The sequence below is a fragment of the Scyliorhinus torazame genome, chromosome 4 (assembly GCF_047496885.1).
Source record: "Scyliorhinus torazame isolate Kashiwa2021f chromosome 4, sScyTor2.1, whole genome shotgun sequence".
Taxonomy (NCBI): domain Eukaryota; kingdom Metazoa; phylum Chordata; class Chondrichthyes; order Carcharhiniformes; family Scyliorhinidae; genus Scyliorhinus; species Scyliorhinus torazame.
This window is the reverse complement of record NC_092710.1, coordinates 159,807,553-159,821,155: the sequence shown is the minus strand read 5'-3', so window position 1 is coordinate 159,821,155 and position 13,603 is coordinate 159,807,553.

Here is a 13,603-nt window from a genome sequence, read left to right as displayed (position 1 = left end):
TGTGTGTTTGAATATCATGACAGTGACGAGTTCAGATTATGGGCAGCACAGTAGCACAGTGGTTAGCAAAGTTTCTTCACAGCTCCAGGGTCCCAGGCTCGATTCCTGGCTTGGGTCACTGTCTGTGCGGAGTTTGCACGTTCTCCCCATGCCTGCATGGGTTTCCTCCGGGTGCTCCGGTTTCCTCCCACAGTCCAAAGATGAGCAGGTTAGGTGGATTGGCCATGCTAAATTGCCCTTAGTGTTCAAAAAGGTTAAGTGGGGTTACTGGGTTACGGGGATAGGATGGAGGTGTGGGCTTAAATGGGGTGCTCTTTCCAAGGGCCGGTGCAGACTCGATGGGCCGAATAGCCTCCTTCTGCGCTGTAAAATTCTATGTTTCTGAGGATTTTTCAATGCCTATAGCAACAGGTACCGAAGTGACTACTCAAGAAGTACCATCTACAGAAAGGAATGAGGACACTTCTGAGGTTGCAAGTAGACAAGTTCAAGAACACTGAATTCTACCAAAAAGGAATAGACATCCACCACAGAGACTGTCTTATTGAATTGTATATAGGTGTAGAAATAACAGGTGTGATTCTGTGATAGTGTTGCATCCGGCGGGGATCCGGGCGAGCTTGGTGAATAGCGGAAGAGGCCAAAATAGAGATTTGTGCCAAGCGTAAGCCATTTTGCGATTCACCCGGCCCGCTCCTGATAGTGAGTTCCGGATCTTGCCCAAAAATGGCAAGAATATCTTCACTCTAATTTGCATTTATTTCAATCTCCTTAAGAAGATTGAAGTTGAATGCAGCGGCCTCCTGGGAATGACCTGACTACCCAGTGGGACTACCCATTCGAAAGCGTGAAGCTAACGCACTGGTACTGAGGGGACTGAGTAGCCATTTCCATTTTCCGGCATGCCGCTCCAGGGCACCAAAGCTGCTGTCCCGGTGCTAGCGGAGGCTAGCGATGACCCAAGGTGTACAGGTGTCGTTGGTCATCCATGGGTCGATAGGCAGCATATGCAGCAGATGACTCTCAGCAGGGAGACAATACTCTATACTAATAGGAAGGAGTTCCACTCATCATCATAGAATCATAGGATCCCTACAGTGCAGAAGGAGGCCATTCAACCCATCAAGTCTGTACCGACCCTTCACGGCCATCGCTGGGATGCCTCAAGTCCACCCTATTCCTGCAACTCCTACCTAAGGGGCAATTTAGCATGGCCAATCTACCTAACCTGAACATCTTTGGAGTGTGGGAGGAAACCGGAGTACCCGGAGGAAACCCACGCTGACACGGGGAGAATGTCCAAACTCCACACAGACAATTACCCGAGGTCGGAATCGAACCCGGGTCCTTGGCACTGTAAGGCAGCAGCGCAAACCACTGTACCACCATGCCACTAAAGGTATCCCTTGTCCCTGAATGTTCAGATCGTGTGCGACCACCACCTCAGGTTCATGTACGTTTGTGTCCTCATCGTCTCTAGATTTTCCGAGGACGAGGCCCCCCATTTCCCTTCCCTCTCCATTCGCTTCTTCCCTTCATTCCCTGCCCCCACCCCCATCGCACTGCCCCTCCCCGACAACCCTGTTCCCTCCTCCAAGGGTTTGTGTAACATCACTTCAGGGTGATGGACCTGTGTTCGCACTGTCAATGGGTCACCATACAAGGCAGGAGAGTGATGATCACTCGCTGTGAGGAAAGCTCTGGTGCTCCTCAGTTTCTGCTAAAGTCTAACTCCAGTCTTTCTGCTGACAGCGCGCTCACACCCATCCACTGAATGGGGTCTACATCGGGGGCTTTGATCTTGGACCAATGTGTCCATCTGGCGGGGGTGGGGGGGCCAGTGGGCAACAGGGGATGGGGGTGCAGGCAGGCCTGCTGTGAAGATTAACATGATTAACAAAAGATTAATATGTGTTGTGACAGGTTTTAATAGTGAACATTTTACTCTGACAGATTTCTATTCCCCCTAGCTACAGATAGTGACACCACCAGTACCCACTCAATGCTCCTCAGTCTTCTTGATCTTTCATGGTCTAATGCTAAGTCTAGGTGTGACCCCAGGATGCACATCAGAGGGGAATTAACCTGCTCCTTCCATCATCTTGTGGCCTTTGATGCACTTGGCGGACATCCTCTGGAGGGCCTGGAGCCAGAGATTCGCGACCGACTTACCAGTGCCACTGGCATTGCTATGCCACCCTGTTCTGCCCGCTGCCCTTGAGATGCACCAGTGTCAGGAGGGGGTGGAGCTTGCCTCCGAGGTGTACTCTTGGGTGGCAGGAGGATGAATTTATTTGGATGGCCCTACCCAGAGGGTGATCCTATGAGATAATGGACACGTGGTCAGTGAGAGGGAAGGTTCCTATTGTCTGTTGTTGTAAATTGCGCTGGCATGACGCAGTTGACCGATGAATATTTATTGCGGTAGGCCGCACTAATGATATTATAATGTATCTAAATTAGATTGCCAGCCATCCGTGGTGCTTTTCTCATAACCCCACTGGCAATGGGCCTGGAAAATCAGAAGCGGCTTCTGATTCTCACATAATTTTCCGTCCACGTTGCAGTTCCCACTGACTGCTAATGCGGGCTCAAAATTACACCAAAGGCGTACATTTGTCAGGTTACCACTTTTAGGACAGCAAGTGGGATCTTTAAATACGGCATGAAAGCTCGGCAGCACCATGGTCGAATCATGGTGGGTTCTCTAAAGTACGAGGTGCAATAGATGGCATTCACTAACCATTCATGGTCGTTCAGCAAACCACCCCAAATTGCTGAATACAAATGTCTTCAAAGAATGTCCAGAACACATGCCAACAGACACAGAACAACCTGTATTTAAATGCCAGAGTTCTAGTCATTGCCATGATGCATTTGCCCTCAGGAACTATACCTTACTTAATCTCTGCAGAACGATTTGGAAGTAAACAGCTAGTTTGTAATTCCTGCTGAGATTATCATAGATTATCATAGAATTTACAGTGCAGAAGGAGGCCATTCAGCCCATCGAGTCTGCACCGGCTCTTGGAAAGAGCACCCTACCCAAGGTCAACACCTCCACCCTATCCCCATAACCCAGTAAGCCCACCCAACACTAAGGGCAATTTTGGACACTAAGGCAATTTATCATGGCCAATCCACCTAACCTGCACATCTTTGGACTGTGAGAGGAAACCGGAGCACCCGGAGGAAACCCACGCACACACGGGGAGGATGTGCAGACTCCGCACAGACAGTGACCCAAGCCGGGAATCGAACCTGGGACCCTGGAGCTGTGAAGCAATTGTGCTATCCACAATGCTACCATGCTGCCCGATGGATTGGAACTCCTCTGTGAGTTATAAGAATGGTGGATGGGGTGTACGACAATGAGGCACTTGCTTCTCCAAGAGTTGTAATGGAAAGAACTCCACAGGACTTAAAGGGGAACTTTTGCTGCCTTTATAAATTGGCTGGGGCTCTGCCACACATACTTCACTTGTTTTGGGACAGAGTATTTCGTAGCTATCAAAAGGCGTTTCTGAAAGTTGACTGCGTCTAGTGAACAGATGCATATGGTCCCATCAGATTTTCAAAAGTTGGGAGCCTATTTTACAGATAAAAAACAGGTCGTGATCGGTTGAAAGTCTCGCTCAATGTTTAAATATCCATCGTGCCCAAGGAACAAAAGCAAGCTCGGCCATTGAGTTACCTTGACTGCCGTATGAAGGTCACTGAACCATTTTCCAGCACTAGTCTGCAGCTCTGGGAGTGACACCAGCTGCCAATTGCCGCTACATTTCCACCTTTGGGCATCCAGGGAACTTTGAGTCCTCTGCTGAATTCTACCCAGCGATGGTTAAAACTCTTGTGAATCAATGGATCTTCTGTGCTTCTCCTCCCGACCCATTCCTTTCTTTGAGTGCCTCAGCCTCCCTTCCTGAATGGCCAGCCTCTATTTTAAGATTGTGTCCCCAAGATCTGGATTCTATCACCAGGGGATCGAGTCCAGTGTCACAATAGCTCAAATGAGTAATCAATTGAACCATAAATACAATCAATCAGTGTTATAACACATATGTGAGTTAAATCATCGACTAATTAACAACACATTCTACCTTCTCAAAACGTGCTAGGTGAAAGAGATAACAGTAATAGATTCCGCATTCCTCGATGTGTTAAACAAATCAGTTTAACATGTGAGCTAATTATTATATCCTCGCAGCAGCTGTTCTTTTCAAACTCCTATAAAATGTCTTGCCTTCCACCCTCTGCCTCACAACATCAAAAATTCCGTCTAATTACTCACCAAGACCTTTCATTTTCTGAAAATTAGACAGGTTTTGTGGCAATTATTTGAGTATCCAATTGACAATTAAATATGGCCATGTTTGCTTGTTCCTTTCTGGTGAGTAATTATGCATTCCAGAATACCTCTGTCGATGGCATGTGCTTATGTGTTTTTATTTTTAATCGTCTATTTTCTGTCAGATAAAATAATGTTCTGGTTGGTATGGCACTGGGGTTTCAAAAATTACACAGCAATTACAGCTCTAATATATATAAGATTTTTTTGAAAAAAAATGTTCATAATAGAGGAGTTATCCATGTACATAAACAAATATAGGAGAATAAATATATTTTATAAAATGTTAATGCAGGGCCTACAAAGAATAGCAACTAACTTAAACTTGAAACCTTTCCTAAAACAACTTTCTCAAGCAAAGACAGATAAATGCAGTGGTGTCGATCTGTCTGATTGGTAATAAGTCTCAAAACGGCTGAATAGCCTAAAACAATTTTGCTCCTGGATGGCAAAGCTCTACGGAGTGATTCTAAACCCCCTGTTGCACCTGTTCACTTCCCTATATTCCAGGAGAATAGCGGCAGAAACAGTATTCGCTCCAGGTGGCGAATGGAGTGTGATACTCCCAGCCCAGGGCACGGAAGCAATCTGGTTCACGCTCTCACAGGGCTGAACCAGACTTGTATATTTAAATGGGTCTTTAAACTCATTTAAATATGCTCAGCCCGTTCAAAGCTGCAGTTTCCCGAGGGTGCAGTGTGAGGTCGGTGTGAATCAGTGCTGGTGTTGCTAACGTTTGGTTGGTTCAATTGGCTCTGTTTTATAACCTTTGCTCTTGAGTCGCCAGATATCTTTATAATACCGCTACGAGGTTCAAGTTCAAGTAATGATCAATAACTCAATACACCAATTAGTAAGATTCAAATCAAAGCACATTTATTATACACAGTTATCGCTACTCATGCATAAATTCTACTTCTAAGCTACTTCTACAACTAACAGGCCTATACTTAGCTTCAGACTGGCCCACCAGGTCAGGGGAACAAATGGCCTTTCGTTCGGATTCTGAGTCTGCGGGATTCAAAGTTGGAACGGACTGGTAGCTAGGAGCGCCTATCTCGTAGCGAGCGTTGACTTAAGACTTACTGGCTCTTGGCGGCAGCTGAACCGGTCACTGTCAAGGGTTAGTTCGCGTTGCTGAGTGACCCGGTCAAGAAGGACGATTTGAACTTGGGGGCTTAACTTTATAGTCCACAGGGGCTTCCCGCCTTTCGGGGCGGACCCTGTACCTGGTCCCAAGTGATTGGGCTTCGTTCCAATCGCTTGGTTCGATTTCTCCAATACTGGAGCGGTTCCCTGATCGATGGGCGGTCTTGAGGTGTCCGTTAACCTCTTTTGTGTTGGCTCCTGCCGGCGCCGAGGAGTCTGGCATGGCCTTGTTTAGCCCAAATGTTTTGATTGTTCCCGGGGATCACTCATTAGTATGTAGATGGCTGCTACATTATAATGCAGATGTCTGCTTGTACCGATACTGTCTGGGCTTTTGCAGAGTTTAATACACAGTAAACGTGCACCTGCTAGTTTCTGCCTGTGTTGGCTGAATTTCCCTGCAGCCTTTGCTGTTCTCCATTTTACGTCGGGAGTTGGCCAACCCAGGTGGCTACACTGGTTTCCAAAAATGGAAATCAGACATGGTGACTATGCCGGGGGGGGGGGGCTAGGGGGAAATTAGAGCCCCAGGGTGGTTGAGGACAAGGCAGGGCAGTGCCCTGGAACTGCCTCCTGGCCCTTGAAAGCAGCTAAGTGGTTTCACTTCCTCTTTTCTAATGCAGAAAGCATTTAGAATTGTTGAAATGGTCAGCAGCTGTCAATCAAAATGAGAATGTTTATAAACATTGCCCTTAAGATTAATGGAGTATGCTTTGGATGCATTCAAGCCTGAAGGGAAAGATAAACAAACCTCCTCGCAGCTGTGCTTAAACCATTAACCTGTCAATCAAAGGCAATTTAAAGGACCTACACTGTGAAATTGAATGAACGCTTGGCATTTCAAAGGATCTCAGGGGGTATCAAAGCCTTTTTAAGTGCTATGGGTTTTCTAGCAAGGCTCTGACTCGTCAAAAAGCAGCATTTTCAAAAGCATAGGGCTGAGGGAGCAGATGTGAGGAAAGAGAAGGTCTTCCTGCTTGAATCTTCAATGAAATGTCTGATCAGATAATCAGCTGTTAGGCAGAGTGGCTCAAAGTGAGAATGCCATTTCAGAGTTTAAACAGTTCAGACAAGGATGATGATTTTGAACAGAGGACTGCATGTGATCACCATGCCAAGAGTAATCTTCAGGTGGTCCAGGGCTGGAAGGGGCAGTCCAGACATGGGACCCCCATCCCGGGGGAGTGTCCCAGGGTCAATCCCTTGCCCACATCCGCCCCCCCCCCAACCCCCAGCACCCTTGGGGACCCTCCCTCTTCACCTTGGCAGTGGCAGAGTGGTCCATAAGCAATGGACTGACCTCCTTCAGGGTCCATCATGCCAGGTCTGCACTTGGCAATACCTACACAAATGCCCGCCTGGTGGAATTCCCACTGTGGGGATCAGACCATAACAGGGAGGTGAGGGGAGAAGATTCAGGCTTCCAGCCCATTAATTGCATTCAAATCAATACAAATCAGCTGTTTGCATCTTCCCGTCAGCGTGGGGCAAGGAGCCCGCTATGGCCGGCAGGGCAGGACCAGAGACTGGGGACGGGTCTCCTGCCCAATCCCGATCCCATTGTTGGTCCGACACGTGATTCTCTGGATTGGATTGGATTTGGTTATTGTCACGTGTACCGAGGTACAGTGAAAAGTATTTTTCTGCGAGCAGCTCAACAGATCATTAAATACATGGGAAGAAAAGGGAAGAAAAGAAAACACACAATAGGGCAACACAAGGTACACAATGTAACTACATAGACACTGGCATTGGGTGAAGCATACAGGGGGTAGTATTAGTGAGGTCAGTCCAAAGAAAGTCATTTAGGAGTCTGGTAACAGCAGGGAAGAAGCTGTTTTTGAGTCTGTTTATGCGTGTTCTCAGACTTCTGTATCTCCTGCCTGATGGAAGAAGTTGGAAGAGTGAGTAAGCCGGGTGGGAGGGGTCTTTGATTATGCTGCCCGCTTTCCCCAGGCAGCTGGAGGTGTAGATGGAGTCAATGGATGGGAGGCAGGTTTGTGTGATGGACTGGGCTATGTTCACGACTCTCTGAAGTTTCTTGCGGTCCTGGGCCGAGCAGTTGCCATACCAGGCTGTGATGCAGCCAGATAGGATGTTTTCTATTCTGCATCTGTAAAAGCTGGTAAGAGTTAATGTGGACATGCCGAATTTCCTTCGTTTCCTGAGGAAGTATAGGCGCTGTTGTGCTTTCTTGGTGGAAGTGGCAACGTGGGCAGACCAGGTCAGATTTTTGGAGATGTGCACCCCTAGGAATTTGAAACTGCTAACCATCGGCTCCGTTGATGCTGACAGGGGTGTGTACAGTACTTTGCTTCCTGAAGTCAATGACCAGCTCTTTAGTTTTGCTGGCATTGAGGGAGAGATGGCTGTCGCTGCACCACTCCACTAGGTTCTCTATCTCCCTTCTGTAGCCATCTGGGATGGCCACTTACAACCAGGAACAGCGAAGGTTGCAAAGCATAGTGGGAAAAATGGACAGAGCAAGATTCAGGCAAGCTCAGAGCCTAAATGTATATTTGTGAGCGAGGAATCCAGACGGTATCGAAACCCCCAACCGATTAGCATTTGATGGCCCATCTCCGCCAGACAAAGGACTGGTACTTGAGCGACCGATATAGTCACAGACATTTCGGCGATACTCCCTGTGCTCAGGAAGCATAAACAACAGGGTCAATGACCGCTTGCGACATGCCCAGCTATCAAGGCACCCGACCCTTTATTGGTTCGAATCAAACATAGTGATCAGGAGTTGCCCAATTAGTGGGCTCCAAACTGAAGGACCGCCAAAAGGAACGCGAAAACCCCCAAGAATAAAAAGAGAGACCACCATTTGTTTGGCCTCTTTTGGGCCTGGCGCTCCGGCAACGTCCATCTCCAAGTGCAGCACCACCAGAAGCAAGTTCAAGTTCAACGCCCGCTACCAGACGGATGAGGCTAGCTGAGCAGCACTTCCTTCTCCAGACCCGATAGACCCAGATCCGAACAACGGCCACTGTTCCTCTGACCTAAGCCGGGTGCCTGAAGTTAAATACAGGTTGTCTTAGTCGATAGGTGTAGTTTAACTAGTAGTGTATGTTGCATGATTAATTGTGTGTGTAAATAAAGTACCCTTGACCTTGAACAAACCAACTGGTGTTTGTCTCTTTGATCGATAGCCGGTTGAACCTTGTGGTGGTATCATTTGATACCTGTCGACTCTGAGCAATATAGTATAGATACCTAAAGAAAGGAGGGCAACCTCACTGACTGCCATATTTACAGTAGGTAAAAAAGGCAACACTCCTGTATTCTGACTCGTCGTTATTCGAGATGTGGTCCACTATGGTCGAATCGTCAGTAAACTTGTAGATGGAGTTGGAACCAAATTTTGCCATGCAGTCGTGTGTGTAGAGGGAGTAGAGTAGGCGGCTAAGTACGCAGCCATGCGGGGTCCCGGTATTGAGGACTATTGTGGAGGAGGTGTTCTTGTTCATTCTTACTGTGAGTCAGAAAGTCGAGGATCCAGTTGCAGAGTGGGGTGCCAAGTCCTACGTGGAGCTGTAGTCAATAAATAGGAGTCTGATGTAGGAATCCTTGTTGTTGAGATGTTCTAGGGATGACTGTAGGGCCAGGGAAATGGCATCTGCTGTGGACCGGTTGTGGCGGTATGCGAATTGCAGTGGATCAAGGCATTCTGGGAGTAGGAGGTGATGCTCTTCATGACCAACCTCTCGAAGCACTTCATTACGACTGAAATCAGGGCCACCTGACGGTAGTCATTGAGGCACATTACTTGGTTCTTCTTTGGACCGGTATGATGGTGGTCGTCTTGAAGCAGGTGGGGACCTCGGAATGGAGTAGAGACAGGTTAAAGATGTCAGCGAACACCTTTACCAGATGGTCCGCGCAGGCTCTGAGTGCACGACCAGGGATCCCGTCCGGGCCTGTCACCTTCCGAGGGTTCACTTACAGGAAGGCCGATCTGACTTCGGAAGCTGTGATGGTGGGTATAGGTGAGTTATGGGCTGCTGGGGCACTCGACAGCGGATTGTTGATTTTTGAGTAGCAGTGGTCAAGAGTGTTGTCGCCCCTGGTGGGACAGGAGATGTGCTGGTGGAATCTTGGCAGTACACGTTTGAGGTTGGCCTTGTTGAAGTCTCCGGCCACGATGAACAAGGTCTCCGGGTGTTCTGTTTCATAGTTGTTTATAAATGTGTACAGTTCATCCAGCGCCTTCCTCACTTCTGCCTGGGGTGGGATGTAGACCGCTGTGATAATGGCAGAAGTGAACTCACGTGGAAGATAATATGGGCGGCACTTCACGGTCAGGTATTCCAGGTCCGGGGAGCAGTAGGTCGCCAGAGTCGCCACATCCAAGCACCAGGAGGAGTTGATGAGGAGGCACAACCCTCCACCCTTTGCTTTGCCTGATGAAGCCGTGCGGTCTGCCCGGTGAATTGAGAATTCTTCAGGTTGTATGGCACAGTCCGGTGAGGCGGGGGTGAGCCTTGTCTCTGTGAAACAGAGCACACAGCAGTCTCTTACTTCCCTCTGAGAGATAAGTCTAGCGTTAAGTTCATCCAGCTTGTTTTCGATCACTTGGACGTTTGCCAGGAGTATGCCGGGGAGAGGGGTCTTGAAACCGGGTTGCTTCAGTCCCACCTGCAGACCATCGCATTTCCCTCACTTTCTCAGTCGGCGGCTGCGGCTGGATGGTCCCGGGATCTGATAGGAGGAGTTTGAACTTGTGGAAGGTAGGTGGTTGCGTCTGGCGGGTTCCAGGGTGCTGGCGGGGACCAGGGCGTGGTTACGTTTCCAGGGTCGTGTCTGGCAGGGTCCCAGGTGCTTGTTGAGGTAGAGGGGTTGCTGGGGGGGCATGTTTGCGATCCATACGGGTCCCGGCATCCTGCGGGCACGGGAATACTTTGCAGTGCATTCGGGTCCTCGCGCGGGGTCTCTGCCATTTCGGGGGTCATGGGCAGGGGCTTCGTGAGGCAGATTGGGCTGGGTCCCGTGGGTGCTCCTGGGGTCGGGTCTTGAAGTATGCCCGATCGGGCCTCCACGTGGATTTTTCTTTCTTCCATCTCCAGGTAGGTCGGCTTGCTGGGCGGGCCTCTCCGGGTCAGGTCGCTGGGCAGGCCTCTCGGGGTCGAATTGGGCCGGGTCTCGTCGTCGGGGGTCGTGTTGGGAGCTCCGGGGACTGGGCCGGGTGATCCGGGGGCTGGAGTCGGTTGTTAGGCCGGGTGGGAGCCCCGAGGTCCGGGTCAGCTCCAAATCAATGTCGGGGCTTCACTTCCAGTTTGGGCCCGATCCGCTTCCAGGTCGTGGAGGTCAGGTCGGGTCAGGTCAAAAGTACTCCACGGGCTTTGGAGGATGTTCAAGCCTGCAAGAAAAGATAAAAGAGAAAGGTTAGTAATAATGTTAGTCTTATAATTCAATTTTAAAAGATTAGAACGAGTATAAGTTAAGTAAAAAGTGGATCTGTTGGGGAGAGCTTGCAGAGAGTCGCCTCGCTCCGGTGCCATCCTCTGAGGATCAGAAGATCAGAAGATTGTTGGTCCGACACGTGATTCTCTGTTCAATCAGGATTCCCGATCTTAACATCAGGGAACGAAGAAGCCCACCCTCAGTGATGGGGGTAGGTTGCCTCTCCAGGGTGAACGTTTGGGTGCGTTGTCCATGTCTGTGGGATTTCTCAATGTCCACGGTTGGGGAGTGTAGGGGGCCTTCAGCTTCGCTTTGATATCTGGGCGCTCTTTAAAAATGGCGCTCCGAACCCTGATGAGCCGGTCTTGCCAGTTGTGGTAGTCACCACGAGCTGTATTATATGTATTACGGTAAGACTTGTATACTAGAGGTACATGGGTAAATCCCTGCCTGCTGGCTCCACCCAGTAGGCAGCGTATAAATGTGTGTGTTCGCCAGTGCTGCAGCCATTCTGGTTCCAGCTACAGGAGGCACAACATCTTTGCTCAATAAAGCCTCGATTATTCCACTACTCTCGTCTTTGTGGTAATTGATAGTGCATCAATTTATTGAGCAACGATTTTTAAAACGATGGATCTTCGCATCAAGCCTGATCGCCTGCAGCTGAGCCCCCAAGCAGCCAATGCTGCGTCTGCTTTTGACCACTGGCTAGCCTGCTTCGAAAGCTACCTCCGAACATCCGCTGAGGAACCCTCAGACGCGCAGAAGCTCCAAGTTCTTTATTCACGGGTGAGCCCTGACATTTTTTCCTCTCATCCGGGATGCGCCCACTTACTCCGAAGCAATGGAGCTCCTGAAGGGACATTACGTTCGGCCAGTCAATCAACTATATGCCAGGCACCTCCTGTCCACGAGACAGCAACTCTCCGGTGAGTCCCGAGACGATTTCTGGCGTGCCCTGCACATCATGGGGAGGAACTGTGACTGCCAGGCAGTTTCAGCAGTCCAGCACACAGAACTTTTAATCCGAGACGCCTTTGTTACGGGCATGAGGTCTGCGTACGTCCGCCAGCGCCTATTGGAAGGGGGTACGCTTGATCTTGCTGGAACCAGGCAGCTCGCGAACTCGTTAACAGTGGCCTCCCGCAACGTCCAGTTGTACTCCCCCGACCGCACGGCACTCTCATGAGCATCGTGGGCCCCACCAGCTACCGACTCCAGCTCACCGCAAGCCTGCGTCGCGTGGCAGCCAGCCAACCCCGGAGTGACCAAATGCCATTTTTGCGGGCAGAACAAACAGCCCCGGCAGCGCTGCGCGGCGCAGAGCGCGACCTGCAACGGATGCGGGAAAAAGGGACACTTTGTTTCTGTGTGCCAGGCCCGGTTGGCCGCCGCTGTTTCTAGGCCCAGCGTTCCTACACCCCCCCACGTCTGACCCAGGGGCATGCCATCTTTAATGCTGCCCGCCATGTGCGCCCTGTGGGCGCCGCCACCTTCGGCGCCATTTTGGACGGCGCCTCAGGGCCCCTGCTCGTCTGGAAGCTCGTCTGGCCGTTCATCGTCTACCGCTACCCCCACCACCACTGACCAGCCCGGGGCCTCCCGGCGTCTGCCGCAGATCGCCTCGATCACCCTGGACCAGTCCCGGCCCCGCAACCTCGCGACTGCAACGACAACGGTGAAAATCGATGGGCATAAGACGTCCTGCCTTTTTGACTCCGGGACCACAGAGAGCTTCATCCACCCCACGACGGTAAGGGCTGCTCCCTCGCGGTACACCCCGTTACCCAGAAAATCTCCCTGGCCTCCGGATCCCATTCCATGGAAATCCGGGGGTACCATCCAAGGCGTAGAGTTTAGCAACTTCCGGCTCTACGTCCTCCCCCACCTCTGCGCTGCCCTGTTACTCGGCCTAGACTTCCAGTGCCACCTCCAAAGCTTAACCTTAAAATTCGGCGGACCCCTACCCCCCTCACCATATGCGGCCTGACGACCCTTAAGGTTGATCCACCTTCCTTGTTTGCGAACCTCACCCCGGATTGCAAACCCGTCGCCACCAGGAGCAGATGGTACAGTGCCCAGGACCGGACCTTCATCAAGTCGGAGGTCCAACTGCTCCTGCAGGAAGGCATCATTGAGGCCAGCAACAGCCCCTGGCGAGCCCAAGTGGTAGTAGTAAAAACTGGGGAGAAGCACAGGATGGTCATTGACTACAGTCAGACCACCAATCAGTACACGCAGCTCGACGCGTTCCCCCTCCCACGCATATCTGACATGGTCAATCTGATTGCGCAGTATCGGGTCTTTTCCACAGTGGACCTGAAGTCCGCCTACCACCAGCTCCCCATCCGCCCGGAGGACCACCAATACACTGCGTTCGAAGCAGATGCCGCCTCTATCACTTCCTTAGGGTTCCTTTCGGCGTCACTAATGGGGTCTTGGTCTTCCAACGTGAGATGGACCGAATGGTTGACCGGTACGGACTGCGGGCCACCTTCCCGTACCCAGACAACGTCACCATCTGCGGCCACGATCAGCAGGACCACGACGCTAACCGCCTAAACTTTCTCCAGACCGCCAAGCTCCTTAATGTCATGTACAATAAGGAGAAATGCATGTTCCGCACCAACCGCTTAGCCATGTCGTGGAAAATGGAGTTCTAGGGCCCGACCCCGACCGCATGCGCCCCCTCATGGA